The sequence below is a fragment of the Schistocerca cancellata genome, chromosome 2 (assembly GCF_023864275.1).
Source record: "Schistocerca cancellata isolate TAMUIC-IGC-003103 chromosome 2, iqSchCanc2.1, whole genome shotgun sequence".
Taxonomy (NCBI): Eukaryota; Metazoa; Arthropoda; class Insecta; order Orthoptera; family Acrididae; genus Schistocerca; species Schistocerca cancellata.
This window is the reverse complement of record NC_064627.1, coordinates 967,564,879-967,580,193: the sequence shown is the minus strand read 5'-3', so window position 1 is coordinate 967,580,193 and position 15,315 is coordinate 967,564,879. Positions and strand designations below refer to the sequence as shown.

General features: G+C 39.8%; 1 long non-coding RNA gene across 1 annotated transcript in view; it reads right to left on the bottom strand.

The window, feature by feature from the left end:
* The window catches only part of LOC126148967 (uncharacterized), a 399,054-nt gene that overhangs the window by 315,157 nt on the left and 68,582 nt on the right, over window positions 1–15,315 (bottom strand). The window contains exon 2 of the long non-coding RNA XR_007530675.1: window positions 1,904–1,991. This is a non-coding gene — a long non-coding RNA (uncharacterized LOC126148967). The remainder of the gene's footprint in view (window positions 1–1,903; window positions 1,992–15,315) is intronic.

Below are 15,315 nucleotides of genomic sequence, written 5' to 3'. Positions count from 1 at the left end.
AAACTAGAGCCTTGAGAATTAAGAAAATTCAGAGAGCTGGTAGAAATAATTGTAGTAATTCAGTGGCAGCATGCTTCGTGTATAGCGACACATGACTATGGTTCTGTAAAGAAAAGTAAAAACAATACAGTCATCTACAGGTGTGAGAAGTAATTATTGTGTTTTTTCTTCCACTTCACATGTAATAGCTGGCTAAAGAAATAAGGCAGATGATGAAGACTCTGATTAATTACTCCCACAGAACTGCCATAGCTAAAGTTAAAAGCGCCAATTTCACCAGGCTTTTTTGTGAGGTAACGTTTTTTGTTTTTTTTTTTAATTCGAATTTATGTGTCACCTCTTTACAGCCAATTTTCTGTACTTGTGGAGAAAGTAAGATGTCGATTTAATAACTATTAATAAAACTGTGAAGTAGTTGTATAAATTCTGCGAACACAAACAAGTACGGAAGAGAAAAATATCGTACGGAGAAATATTTGTACGACCTGGGTAGAACCATTTCTGAAGCTGTATGTATTTACACGTTTAACAAAAATTATCATCCATGTTGAGACAGTTATCAACGGGGTTCATTTTCTCTCAAAGAAAGTAACTGACAGATAAAATCTGTCGTGTTCCGACCATGTGATCTACTTTAAACTTCGCTAGTAATAGCCCTTTATCTCGAACTAGAGCGTTGTGTACCAAGTTACCATAGGTATAAGATCCTTCGAGAGGTGCATTACAAAAGGCATTTTCTGTCATTACATTTTGCAAGTCTGTATCAAATGTCCCTAAACATATTCGTTAAAATAGTGTATAGTATGTACTGTTCCATTGGCGTACAGGGTATGCAATACGTTCACCTTAAAATGTAAGTACAATTTTAAACAGAGCTTGATTTATTTAATATTCATCCATCAGTGCGGCTAGTAGTCATTCAGATTTTGTCATATATATATATATAGTCATTGTGATACTGCAGTTCAAAGAAATGAAATCACATTCAAATAAACAGCTAACTGACTGGCACTTATTAAAGCAAATAGTTAACTTCGCTACAATTTACTAACGTCTTTTATGGCATTACAAAAATATAGTCTTGTTGTCTACTTCTAAATAGGAAAAAATACTGACGACCTGAATTGCTCATTATCTACCAACCTTCACATTCTAGCCATAACAAAAGTATAGCCGTAACAAAAGTATTACATTTCTTCATCAGAATATGGAATCACATGCGTTAAAAAACAGCTTACAATCAAGTTTGAAGAGAAAGAAGTCGCAGAAAGCATGTATTGTGGCTCAAAAGAATCTGTAGTGTCGCCCCTTGACAGACAATATACCACAATTTTTTTTGGTAAACATATCAGAATGATCTTACGCCGAGGCTTATCGCACTATGTCTAACAGCTAATTGTGTAAAAGTACTTTTTTGTGGGTATACAATAATCCAGCGATACATTTGCTAACAGTTCGATTTATCTCACTTAAATATATACAGTGAAGTTAGAACTGTAAGATAACAGACAAATAGTTGCAGTTTCCCGAACAGCGATGAAGAGAAAAATCACTCTTCGTAGAACGCGAGTTTTGCTTCCAAAACAGCCTAGATAATAACTCACTTGTGGTCCATTGTGTTACAGAAAACAATGGCTCTGTAAAGTTTGCTGGGCTGCCTACTAGTTTTTCCATAACCCATTTTCTCGGGCGGAATAATTTACGTCGGACTGCCTATTGACTTCACGACATTCCCAAAGTACGTAGACATATTCGTGTCAATAAGAATGAAGCTATACAACGATAAGTGAAGTTTTCCATTCTGGAAACTAAGTTCAAAAATATCATTCATTCAAACAGCACAAAAATTTTTATCACTATACAAAAAAAGCAGTGCAATTATGACAGTATTTATCAAACTCACGCATCGTCATCAGTATTCAAGAGATTTCTTGTGAACAGTTCTGCTGCTTTCTTTGCCCACAGTTTCTTCGTGCAGTTCATGGTTTAATCTGAAAATATTTAAAAAAATTAATGTGAAATTATCGTCAGAAATTATTACATATTTTAAGCATAAAATGAATCTGTGTTATCTGTTGTAAACAAAATATGTATAGTCTATCGCTTTTCTTATTTAGATTACAATTTTAACCCAGTAAAAGTAAAAGCAGATTTCGAAAAATCGTTGGCGAAATTCAGCAGACTCAGAATAGGTAATATCTGAAGGTATTAAACACACTTAGTAACTTTAAGTTTCAGTCAGAATATTCATTCCAGGTATGGACGCTCATGAACTAAATCTGAATAAGCTAGAGTTTCTCGAAGAAACATGATGGAGGTGGTGAAAGAAAACGTAACAGCATTTTTGGGATCTCTCGAGTTTTCTCGGCGGGAATGAACCACAACGCCAACAGTACAGTGCTTTCGAGTGTTCTGCCGACCGCCGGCCGAAGTGGCCGTGCGGTTACAGGCGCTGCAGTCTGGAACCGCAAGACCGCTTCGGTAGCAGGTTCGAATCCTGCCTCGGGAATGGATGTTTGTGATGTCCTTAGGTTAGTTAGGTTTAACTAGTTCTAAGTTCTAGGGGACTAATAACCTCAGCAGTTGAGTCCCATAGTGCTCAGAGCCATTTTGTTCTGCCGAGTTGATGTTTCTACTTTACGCACAATATTTCGACGACCCAACCAGCCGTCTTCATCAGGTGTTACGAGTTTCACTGTTATGTGTACTCGTCATCGAAATATTTGTACATAGAGGCTGAAATAACACCTTGGCAGAACATCCAGAAGCGCTCGTCCATAGCTTTTCACAAAATATTCTGACTGTGCAAAGTACAGCGTGTGATGCGACAAATTATTAAATTATTGTTATTGCGATTGTTCTGTAATACTTTTTGTATGTATTGTTCCTGGTCAGATGTAAGAGAGGGTCGTAAGGCCCTAATCAGGTCAGACTAAAATAATAAAGAAATAAATATAGATATTATTCGATAAATATTTATAACAATCACGGAACTTCTTTTAAAACAGAATCCTACGTTTTTTTAAGATATTTCTCTCACGTTTCTTAGGGAAAAGACAGAGGAACATCGCCACCAGGTCGTGTTGTTACTAACATCAGTAGTCCCATTTCCTTTCCTACCTTAAAAATGTCTGAGAATGCTATTGACTCGTGCACAACGTTTTACGATATCACCAACTTAAAAAAAGAAAAAACCGGCGGCGGACTGCATACTTACGCGTAAAAATTTACTCATTTGCTTATAACCTATCAATCGACAACAATGAGAAATTAAAAAACACCTCCCACTATATTATAGTGTTATTCTGTGTCTTCTCTTCCGTATACAGATACTGACTCTCAAATGACATATATCAAATTTCTAGTGAAGCACAGTTTTCGTGTTTTCGTGCACATAGTGAGCCAGCACTCCACGTTAAAGCTGTAAATGTTTTATGTCAGAATTAAACATTTCTGTCTTTCACTAACTTACATTGCTTCCCTCTAAGTCCTTCTTCGTTTAATGTCAGGAATTATAATTTCCAGGAAGTCTTCCTTTTCTTTCTCTAAAGCGAAAAAATGTTTTCAAAATACGAAGATGAAAATTATAAATGAAATTTGAGTACATGCCGCTTCCAGATGCTTTTTACTCTCAAAAGTTTTACCCTTGATAACTTTGAAGCAAAATGCTGTCGAAGATAAGAAACGGAATTGTATTGTGCTTCTATCCATGCGATACCAGTCCAAAAGTGCCTCACAATAGCACTTTCACAGTGTCGAATTTATAATGCTTTTTCTCGAATTTTTTTTTGGGTGGTTCGAAAGGTACAGTATTAGTTAAAATGTATTTGATTTCCTTGCCAGTTATCTGGTGTGTGGTCAGTCGTGTACAGGTTGATAGATTACGTACAAATAACTTCATCTCAGAGATAGCCTTTGAGTGAGTTATGCTACTTATTGGACGAGTTGTTGACACTGTTAAACATCTGCTGCAGCTCAAATCGGCCAACTTGTACGGGAATTCAGATTCCATAAGATTTTATCAGTTTGAAACCACCTTGCTACCGGCACTAGGGATGCGGCACAACAGACAAAGATACAAGTGTCGAATATGACAGTTCAGAAATATGCATATAAGCACGTAAAAAACTGGCCAGGAGAAAAAGAAAAAGAGTAAAACACGAAGCATTATTTTCTTATGTCTTAGTATGGTGCTCGTACAAAAGAAAGAAACTGGCCATTGAACAGAATTAGAGATTCAGTTCCTTCTTCGTTACCGTATGTTTCAGTTTTAGTTCACTATTTGTCATGTAAATTCGCTTGTAGATAACAGGGAAGTGTACAAAATAGTAGCTACCGTATATATTTCTGAAATAAAATAAATGATTAATTAATCAACATTATTAATAATGAAATTGTATCACTTACAAAAGAGTAAAAGGATCACTATTCCATAGTGAGGTGATTTTAATATTATAAAGGACACTTCTCTTACGGCGCTTTCTGACTGTAGCCTGTAATAAGCAACGTAGACAAGTAATCGTCACCATATTATCTGTTATGACAGAAATTTATAAAAAACACAAACGTTTAATGTTTACAAACAATCATTGTCATTATCTGTATTCTGAATCAAAATATGAACAATGATCAACGATCATCGTTTACAATTCGTTACTAATTCATACGGTCACTGTATCTACACGATGACACATAGTTGCTACGACCTTGAATCGTGGTCACAATATATCTAATAGCGAATTCAGAGAGATAACTTACTACTCTTGAGAAACTGAGATTTCTGAAAGCTTAAACGTGTAAACAGGAACCTGTTACTGCCCGTAAACTGAAAGAAACAGTACTGAACTGCTATATTCTTCACTTGTGCGGCCATACTGTCGGTAGTTGCTTTACAATTCTTGAGGGTATCTTTTTCTGTCGTTGCAGCTATAAAAATGCGTGATTTTTATTTCACAAAACGCGATTCGCTTTATTAAGGTAAAGCATCATCAGTGGTCTGTAATTAAGTTATTTACAGCTAGATTTGTTTTAAGATCGAAAAACAGTTCGTTAAGAATATGTTAATTTGTCGTACGGTAATTTTCGGTTGATTTCTCGCCTACATTGGGAAATGCCGTCTGCAAGCACATCGTTGTTTTTCTGCATTAGACGCTGATAATTTTGGTCTAATTGAACTGTTACATTTTCTGCGTTTACAAAGTGAACAGCTATGAAGTGTAAACGTACCTATATTTTTGGAAGAATTGCTCAACTTCATTATTTTATCTTACTTATTTATTATACTGATGTCCCAACAGAGAGGTTGAAATAGAGCTGCATCAACATTCCTCACACTAGCTGAGACTAGGAGCAATAATAGCGTGATGTTGAAGTGCGAATATCGTAAGACAACAAACAGTTTAGTAAGTGGCAAGCTGTCAAACGCGCTACGCTTATGTGCTGTCGTAACTAGTGCAAATTCGTTTATGCTGAGACTCCTCAAGAGTAAATTTCTCAAAATTTCGAGCAAGATGTAAAATAAATGGTTCTGTCAGAGGTACATAATGTGGTAAGTGCAATTAAAAAATCGAAATAGTAACAGCTAATCAATGAAAGTTCCATCAACGGCTTGCGAAATGTGGACTTCTCTGATTAAGAAGGAATTGTTTGATTCACCTGTAAATCAAGTATTTGTGTGCAACGTAGCTTTCTGTAACCTTACCCCCCCTCCCCCCCCTCTCCCAGTGCGCAAAGTTGTCGATACAAGTAGCACAAAATAGGAAAATAATTACCTTACATTCCAAAGAAACTGGTTCACTAATCTGAAAATTGTAGTCTAATGTGGCACTATAGTATGAACACATCGCAGAAATGTTCAGAAATTGACCAGTTTACTAAAATTGTTGTATCAGGAGGTATATTTATATATTAACTTCGCCTTCTTGTTGTAGACAAATTATCTACCGTCAGATTTTGACAGTAGTGGAATAGAGAGAATTTGTGACTTGCGCAAACACATGAACGAGACGTCTTTAGATTGCTTACTGGTGACAGGGTTCTGCGAGCGAAACATTGTTTGTTGGCAATGAGTCGTGTATTGGGCTTCCAACAATCCGCTTTAATACTATATTATCCCTCGAATGGATGGTTTGATAACTGAAGAAGATACTGAATTATAATATCTCAAGACAATAATAATAATAAATTCAACGCTTAGGAAAATAAAATAATGAGCTCTCGCTGTAAAGGTTACACCAGTTAAAAAAATTGTTAGATCATATGATTCTCACAATGCTTGGACTACCTAGATAATTTTGTGGCGCAATTCCGCACTTGCACAAAAGATATTCGTAACAAAAAAAGAACCGTAACGTTAATATGTTGTGTGTATTCTGATGACACCTTTGCGTAATTACTGAGACGATCTGATGTACGTTCAGATATTTCACAGCACATGAACTCTCTTGTAAATACATAAAGACTACACTTGATATGGCGCAGAAATAAGCAAATTATATAGCCCAAAATATTTTGCTACGTCCCTGCAAAGTTCAGCGTATCAATAGACAATAAACATAATGAAACTAATTTTCTGCTACTCATAACTTAATTTAAAAGAGTAATAATTGAGCCTGTGTTTAAAATAGGATCACGATCAAAATGAATAAACACAACAGTCTTGTGAAAAGCCACTTTGTCGGGCTGCGAACACCAAAAAGAAGTGGTTGACACTCTTCCATCAGAAGCGTGTTACATTAACATTTTTCATGCAACACGTAAAAAAGAAAAGAAGCCTTTAAGAAAAATAAAGGTGTATGTCAGTACGGCTGTCACACATGCTACCTACATCTTCACTCTAAAGATATTAAGGTAAGTTGCTTGAGATAAATAGCACCAACCGTTTTTCCTGTTGCACAAGTGCGCAAAATTGCGGACAGTGTACGTGATAGATGATGAAAAAGTACGCACAGATGCATGATCAAACATTACAGCTGTATGCAGTATACAACCAGAGTAGTACAGAGAATAAATATTTGCTATTCAGTTGTCCTCGACAGTGTGTACGAGAACTGGAGACTATTAGAGTAGTTGAGTAAGAAATAATTCATTGCTGCCAGTTAACGTTTCTGTTCAAGTAATGAATATCCGACGTTACTTCTCAGGCGAAATGCATGTTAGACTAACGCAGCAACAACGATTGAAAGTAATGAAATGATTAAAGTTCAAGCCGGATGAGGGACTAATGAAAGGTAACCAAAGAAAGATAACTAATCGCAGTGAAAGTGAATTTGTTTACTTTTCAAATACAACTGCACCGAAATCAGATTTCTGTGAAAGGTAATGATGACATGTTTTGCAAATAAAAGCTCTCTGAAAAACATCTCTCAAATTACTTCTAAAATTTCAGTAAAACAAGCGGGTTTTTTAATAAGTACCAAAATATTACATTACATTCAGAGTAATTGGCACACTTAATGCAAACAAATTACAAATGTGATTATTTAGTACTGTATGACAAGTTATCTGTTTCTGTAACTGACTGAAACGTGTGACATACGAGTTACTGTATATCTTGAACAATAGTTACAGAGAAGACCTGAGATCTGTGAGATTTTAATGGCCCTGAGCATTGTGGGACTTAACTTCTCAGGTCATCAGTCCCCTAGAACTTAGTACTACTTAAACCTAACTAATCTAAGGATATCACACACATCCACGCCCGAGGCAGGATTCGAACCGGCGACCGCAGCGGTCGCGCGGTTTTAGACTGAAGCGCCTAGAACCATTCCGGCCGGCGTGAGATTTTAAATGGTACTCTACAGCACCAGATAGTTTTATACATTGTCGTTTCTTTCATTTTACTCATAGAGACAAATAAAAGCTGTATACAAGCTAAATGAGCTCAGGAATGGATTTAGCTGAAAGTGGTTGTATGAGGTATCGCGGAAGCACCTGGGATCACCAAAGCCATCGTAGACGCTTCAAACATTGACGGAAATTACACCTTTACCGAACGCTGTCATTTTGATGCAGAAGTATTTTTGTGCCTATGGGATAACTTGATTAAAATGTAATTCTTATCCGAGCTTACGTTCAGCACAGAAAAAGCTATTAGTACAAATAAATACTGATATGACTATGTGATGATTACAGGATGCGTGTAACATTAACGGAACTCTTTAGGTGGCAATCGCAACACATGGTACCCGGAGCACGCACACCTGTCTTTCTTATCACCACGATTCGGACTTTGACAACAGTCTGATGATGAGATGAGAGAGATAGGAGGTCATACTGATAAGTCTCACATAGGTGAACTGAGGACAACAATGTGTCAAGAAGAATAGGCATGTGTCCTTCCAGACGGACTACACGACGAGATCGTAGGACCGTGTCAACATTGTCGAGGGTTTTTGAAAAATTGTTCTACATAGGTTACGAGAACCACTGGCAGAACGTAACATTGTTCGGCGCACCAGTTCTCGTTGCAGACTACTCTCTCTTCCAGACTACAATGATTAAAGACGTCGGAATACATAGCCTACAACATTAACAGAGCATACCATACAGTCGCAGTGCCGGCCTTGGTGTCCGAGCGGTTCTAGGCGCTTTAGTCCGGAACCGCGCGACTGCTACAGTCGAGGTTCGAATCCTGTCTCGGGCATGGATGTGTGTGATGTCTTTAGGTTAGTTAGGCTTACGAAGTTCTAAGTTATAGGGGACTAATGACCTCAGATGTTAAAGCCCATAGTGCTCAGAGCCATTTGAACCATTTATACAGTCGCAGTCTTCCTTGATGTGGAGAAGGCTCACGATAAGGTACGGAAGGCCAAGCTATTTCGAAGCTTGACGCATTAGGAATAATTCCTAACTACCTAATTAAAATAATATGAAATTTCCTCACTGGCCGAATTTTTGTCTGACGATTGAGTACCAACAATCTAGCATCATGGTCAGGGAATTCCGCAAGGATCAATGCTGTGTCCAGCTTTATTTATTCTATACGTCGACGATCTACCAACTTCCCTGGAAACAGTTATTGCCTAACACACGTATGACACAGCGTTACTAGCGTGCAGCCGTAGAATGAATGCAGCAACAGTCAGATTCCAACGGCAGTCGCTAATAACAGAACAGTGGCCACGTAGAGATATGATAACGTTAAATACCGAGAAAACAAAAGTAGTGATATTTACGCGAAAAAGACCGCAATTAGGGGTCGGGCTTGTCATAACACTACGAAAACCCAGTGGACGGATCGGGTTAGATACCTTGGCGTGGTAATGGACAGTAAACTCCTGTTCAAATCACGCATTAAGACGAAACAGAAAAAAAATGATCCGCTTAATTGACAAGTTACTCCCACTGCTATCAAACAATCAGATAAATACAATAATAATACTGAGACTGCACAAAAAAACTTTTTTTTTTTCAATGTTAGATGGTTCCTCATCGTGGTGCGTAGCAAGCTTATCGAATATTCATAATCTACAAGTTATATAAAACAGATGCTTAAGATTAATTTTAAAAACGCCCAAATGGGCTATAACACGACAGTTACGTGAAGGACTCAGAATGGGCTACATATTAGACATCATCAAGAGCCACAGTTATTACAAAAAGTAGAAATACTCAGGCCAACAAGCAGAAATTTTGCACAGTAAATTCAGAAAGGTGGCGTCGCTTTCGAGTACCTACAACCACAATAGAAGACCCTACTGCCGGCCGGGGTGGCCGAGCGGTTCTAGGCGCTACGGTCCGGAACCGCGCAACTGCTACGGTTGCAGGTTCGAATCCTGCCTCGAGAATGGATGTGTGTGATGTCCTTAGGTTAGTTAGGTTTAAGTAGTTCTAAGTTGTAGGGGACTGATGACTTCAGTTCAGTCCCGTAGTCGTCAGAGCCATTTGAACCATTTAGAAGACCCTGCTTATGGAGCAATAACTAAATAAAACCAGCGCAAGAGTAGGTGTTAGGGCGTGACTATAATAAAAGTTTTCGTGGGGCATAAAACAAGATATCCAGCCTACGATCAAGGCAGCACTTCTGGAAAATAATACAAAAAGGAATCGTAGGATCGTTCGGCTGACAGATGTATAGACTGAAACGCGGGCATAAGTTACAACTGGCGTCTCACCACGATCCGTCGGGAATAGATTACTGGAAGTTGGGCTGAGACCTCGAAGCAGAATCAGCTGAGACATGAGTGGCAGTCCGTACTGTTCACTGCTGAATCTCGATTTTGTTGGTAGTGATCACATCACTATTAACATGTCCGTAGACGACATGTTGGGAGGTCATTGAATGCAGCGGTTTTCTAATACCATTCGTCTCTAACTGCTAGTCTCGTGTGGGGAGCTACCGGATATTTCAGCAGGACTGACTTCGTAACATATGTGATGACGAATATTTACATTCCCTTCAGCAATTACGAAGTCAGTCCTAGTAACCGGTAGATCTCCACACGAGTCCAATTCACACGAAAAATTCCTCGTATTGATTCTTGACTATCCTGCCCCATTCCCTCATTTGTCAGCTCTAGATTTTGTGTGGGATGCTACAGGAGAACCTTTACTTCACACCCTATTTCAACCAGCAAACTTCATAAACTGACACAGCATTTTTTCTGGCACTGAAAGAAATTATTCAAGATTACATCCGGAGGCCGTTTCCTTCCAAGCTACAAAGAATACAAAATTGGGTTCACATCACACACTGATGCTGATGACTGACATCTGTTCCGAATGGAATAAAAGCTTAATCATTCATTATCCATTATGTGATGAACTTAACCACGAAGTTTGGTCCTTCATGGTTTAACAGTCTCCATTCACGTTGGTGTACTGGGTGCCCCAGAAGACTTTCCCCGATCACAAACGTTCATAAGGCATAAAATATGACACACAGACAAATAACCTTTATTTTGAATTGCATGCGAAGTATTCAAGTTTTTGTGTGCATGCGTACTTGCTCTTACTTCGTTTATTACAGGACTCAGGGACGTAACAACAGAGGGATCGTACACCATTTGCAAACAAAGCGTATTCAAACCGGGATAAAGCCCAATGTGTCACGAGATACGATCACCAAACTCAGTCCAGAGAAAATTCCTGACGGCGTACCATAGTCAGTCACCATACGTTATAAGCGTAAGGATGTGGCGTGCGAAGTTTAAGGAAACAGGGAGCACGTGTGATGTCCCTAGAAGAAGCAGTCCAGGTCATAGCGCGCAGACAGTTCACGGACAACGAGAGGCGCCTTCCTGTGAAGTCTCAAAAAGCCAGTCCGCAGAGCCTCACGTGAGCTGCAGATTCCGAAGACGTCAGTGCTCCGCATCCTACATAAACAACTTCTTTTCCGGGCGTGGAGTGTCCACATCGAGCAGCGGTCGTTACGATTTTGCTGTTGCCATGGTGGATGAGATCGAGGAAGATGATGACTATCTGAAATGTGCCCTCTTCCCAGATGACGCCACACCGTGACTGTCTCTCGTGTGATACCAGAGGACACACTGGGCTTTCTCCTGGTCTGAGTGCATATTGTTTGTAAGTGATTTCCGATTCTGATGTTGCTATGTCACGGGGATTTGTAACAAACAAAGTAACGGTAAGTATGCATGCACACAAGAACTTGAATATGTTACATGCTACTCAGGATGAAAAGTATTTGGGTGTGTGTCATATTTTATGCCTTATTAATTTTTTATCAGGGAAAGACTTCTGGGACATCCGGTATGTTGACAGAATTATACGAAGCAGCACTATGAAGTAATATTCTTTTACCATCGTATCCGGACTTGTGAAGAACTGACTTCTGTGTTTTTAGTGACCTGAGTTTTTCTTGAAATCGGCTCATTGGTGTTTTTTTGTTAACATGATGTTGGGGGGCGGGGAGGGACATTCGACAGAAAGTGTACGTCAAATGTCTGTAAAATTACAAAGGCAAGCTGCACCTGATTGTTCGGTATGCGACCCGAATTATATGGAAAAAGCAATGTGAGTATGTATTTTCGTACTGTAATATCTTTCAGATGTCTTGACCATACTTTTTATTATTCCCAAAATCGCCTTGCTGGTACCAAAAGATATGAAAAACTTAACGATTGATTAGAGACGTAGTGTAATGAATAAATTGTAGTTTTCTAGCTTAGCAACGTTATGTCAGTCACATAAAACTGTTCAATAGATGCAGTCTATTTCAAGCGCAGACTGCTAGCAAGGAGCAAATTAGAAACCAAGTGGACTAAACCACTACGATCTCTGTTGATCCATAGTGGATACGAGAGAGAGCCGGTCAGATATTTATCGAAGAAAAACCACCCAACAGCCGTATGATTTCAGTAGTTGATATTTTATCCACACGACCAGTTTCAGCATGTCATTAAGGCCTTTTCCAGGCCCCTATGCACTCCATATATAGAAAATCACATACACCGATGCGTACATAACCGGAGTCATAATTATATAGATTCCGTGAATTTTTTTGTGGAGTGTGTACTTCGAAGACTGGTGTTGGTGTCAAGTCTTCTAAGTACACACTAAAAAAAAGTACTCAAAATCCTAGTACTGATGGGGAGGGTTATGCATGCATCGATGTATCTGATTCTCTATACGTGGAGTGCATGGAGGCTTGAAGATGGTGTTAATGAGATTCCTAAACTGAACGTATAAATAAAATAACTTCCGAAAGCATACGGCTGTTGGGTGATTTTTCTTTGGTAAATACCACTAACAAGCGCTGGATATGTCGACACGCTACATTGTTTGTTCACAACTATATTTTTCATCGCTACAACGCGTAAAGCAATTTCATCAGTAAACAATTAATGGAAATCATTTTGCAGTGCCTTATAAAAAGGTATTTTTTACGAAACAATGCGTAACAGGTCTTCTGTAAAGTCGGAAACTGGAAGAGGCTTTGAATGGCGCTAGGGTACAAGAGGCAATTAGTCTATTAGCAAATACAGTTTTTGACTACTTCGAGCGTATAAATTAATAGAATCAGTAAAAGTTCATAAAAAACACAGTATAATAATTTTCCTACATGGATAACTGCAGCTTAATCTGTATATAGTAAAATATTTTAATAAGTTATGCTAAAGTCTTTTAAAAAAAACTGGCTGGATTACATCAACCTATGAGACCAATACGATCTCCCTAGTTCTATAAGGCACATATCCTGGGAACATCAAATACGGCAGATGCTAAACGATTCATCACTAATCTCAGATAATTACGGGTCATCACTGAGATACATACTAATTTGAATCGCCGGCCGGTGTGGCCGAGCGGTTCTAGGCTCTTCAATCTGGAACCGCCCGACCGCTACAGTCGCAGGTTCGAATCCTGCCTCGGGTATGGATGTGTGTGGTGCCCTTAGGTTAGTTAGGTTTAAGTAGTTTTAAGTTCTAGGGGACTGATGACCTCAGATGTTAAGTCCCATAGTGCTCAGAGCCATTTGAACCATTTGAACTAATTTGAATCGGTGTTGAATTCTTAATGGTATACTGAAAAACAGCTATTAGTGGCGTTGAGGAAACGGCATCATAGTGTGCAGAAGCAGCGGCTAGTAAGTCATGGCGGAAACTCCAGCTATGACTTAACTACTGGCTGCGTCTGCACACGATGTCACCATTTCCTTATCGCAACCGAAATAGCTGTTTTCCTAAATAAAACTAAACTAAAACCAAAGTCCGTCCGAAAAAGTCCCTGAGGTCCCAACGGTACCGACCGACTGCCGTGTCGTCCTAAGGCGATTGGCGTCACTGGATGCGGATGTGGAGAGGCATGCAGTCAACACACCGCTCTCGCGGCCGCTGTCAGCTTTCGTGACCGGAGCCGCTACTTCCCAATCAAGCAAGTGATCAATTGGCCTCGCAAGGGCTGAGTGCATCCTGCTGCCAACAGCTCTCGGCAGACCCGCATGGTCACCCATTCAGCTACTAGCCAAGCCCGGCAGCGTTTAACTCCGGTAATCTGACGATAATCGGTGTTACCACTGCGGCAAGACCGTTGGCTGTTTCTCTAAATACCATCAGAAATTAGACACCGGTCAAAACCGGTATGTCCCTCAGTGATGACCCATAATTATCTAAGATCACTGATGAATCGTTCAACATCCATTGCATTCGATTTTGCCAGGAAATGAGCCTTATAGAAGTTGCAAGACCGTATTGGTTTCATGGGTTAATGTAATCCAGCCAAATTAACATGAAGACGCGATTAATTTATCGCGGTTGTACCTTGATCTCACAATAAATGGAGATTAGCAGCTACAAGCGGACTCTAATACTTTTTAGAATATTTTACAATAAATTTTTTTAAAAATCTTTTAACTATTTATACACTACTGGCCATTAAAATTGCTACACCAAGAAGAAATGCAGATGACAAACGGGTATTGGACAAATATATTATAGGAGAATTGACATGTGATTACATTTTCACGCAATTTGGGTGCATAGATCCTGAGAAATCAGCACCCAGAAGAACCACCTCTGGCCGTAATAACGGCCTCGGTACGCCCGGCCATTGAGTGAAACAGAGCTTGGGTGGCGTGTACAGGTACAGCTGCCCATGCAGCTTCAACACGATACCACAGTTCATCAAGAGACTGGCGTTTTGTGACGAGCCAGTTGCTCGGCCAACATTGACCAGACGTTTTTAGCTGGTGAGAGATCTGGAGAATGTGCTGGGCAGGGCGGCAGTCGAACATTTTCTGTATCCAGAAAGGCCAGTACAGGACCTGGAACATGCGGTAGTGAATTATCCTGCTGAAATGTAGGGTTTCGCAGGGATCGAATGAAGGATAGAGCCATGGGTCGTAACACATCTGAAACGTAACGTCCACCGTTCAAGGTGCCGTCAATGCTACCGAGAGGTGACTGAGACGTGTAACCAATGGCACCCCATACCATCAGGCCGGGTGATACGCCAGTATGGCGATGACGAACACACGCTTCCAATGTGCGTTCACCGCGATGTCGCCAAACACGGATGCGGCCATCATGATGCTATAAACTGAACCTGGATTCATCCGAATAAATGAAGTTTTGCCCTTCGTGCACCCAGGTTCGTTGTTGAGTACACCATCGCAGGCGCTCCTGTCTGTGATGCAGCGTCAACGGTAACCGCAGCCAGGGTCTCCGAGCTGATAGTCCATGCTGCTGGAAACGTCGTCGAACTGTTCGTGCAGATGGTTGTTGTCTTGCAAATGTCCCCGTCTGTTGACTCAGGGATCGAGACGTGGCTGCACGATCCGTTACAGCCATGCGACTAAGATGCCTGTCATCTCGACTGCTAGTGATACGAGGCCGTTGGGATCCAGCACGGCGTTCC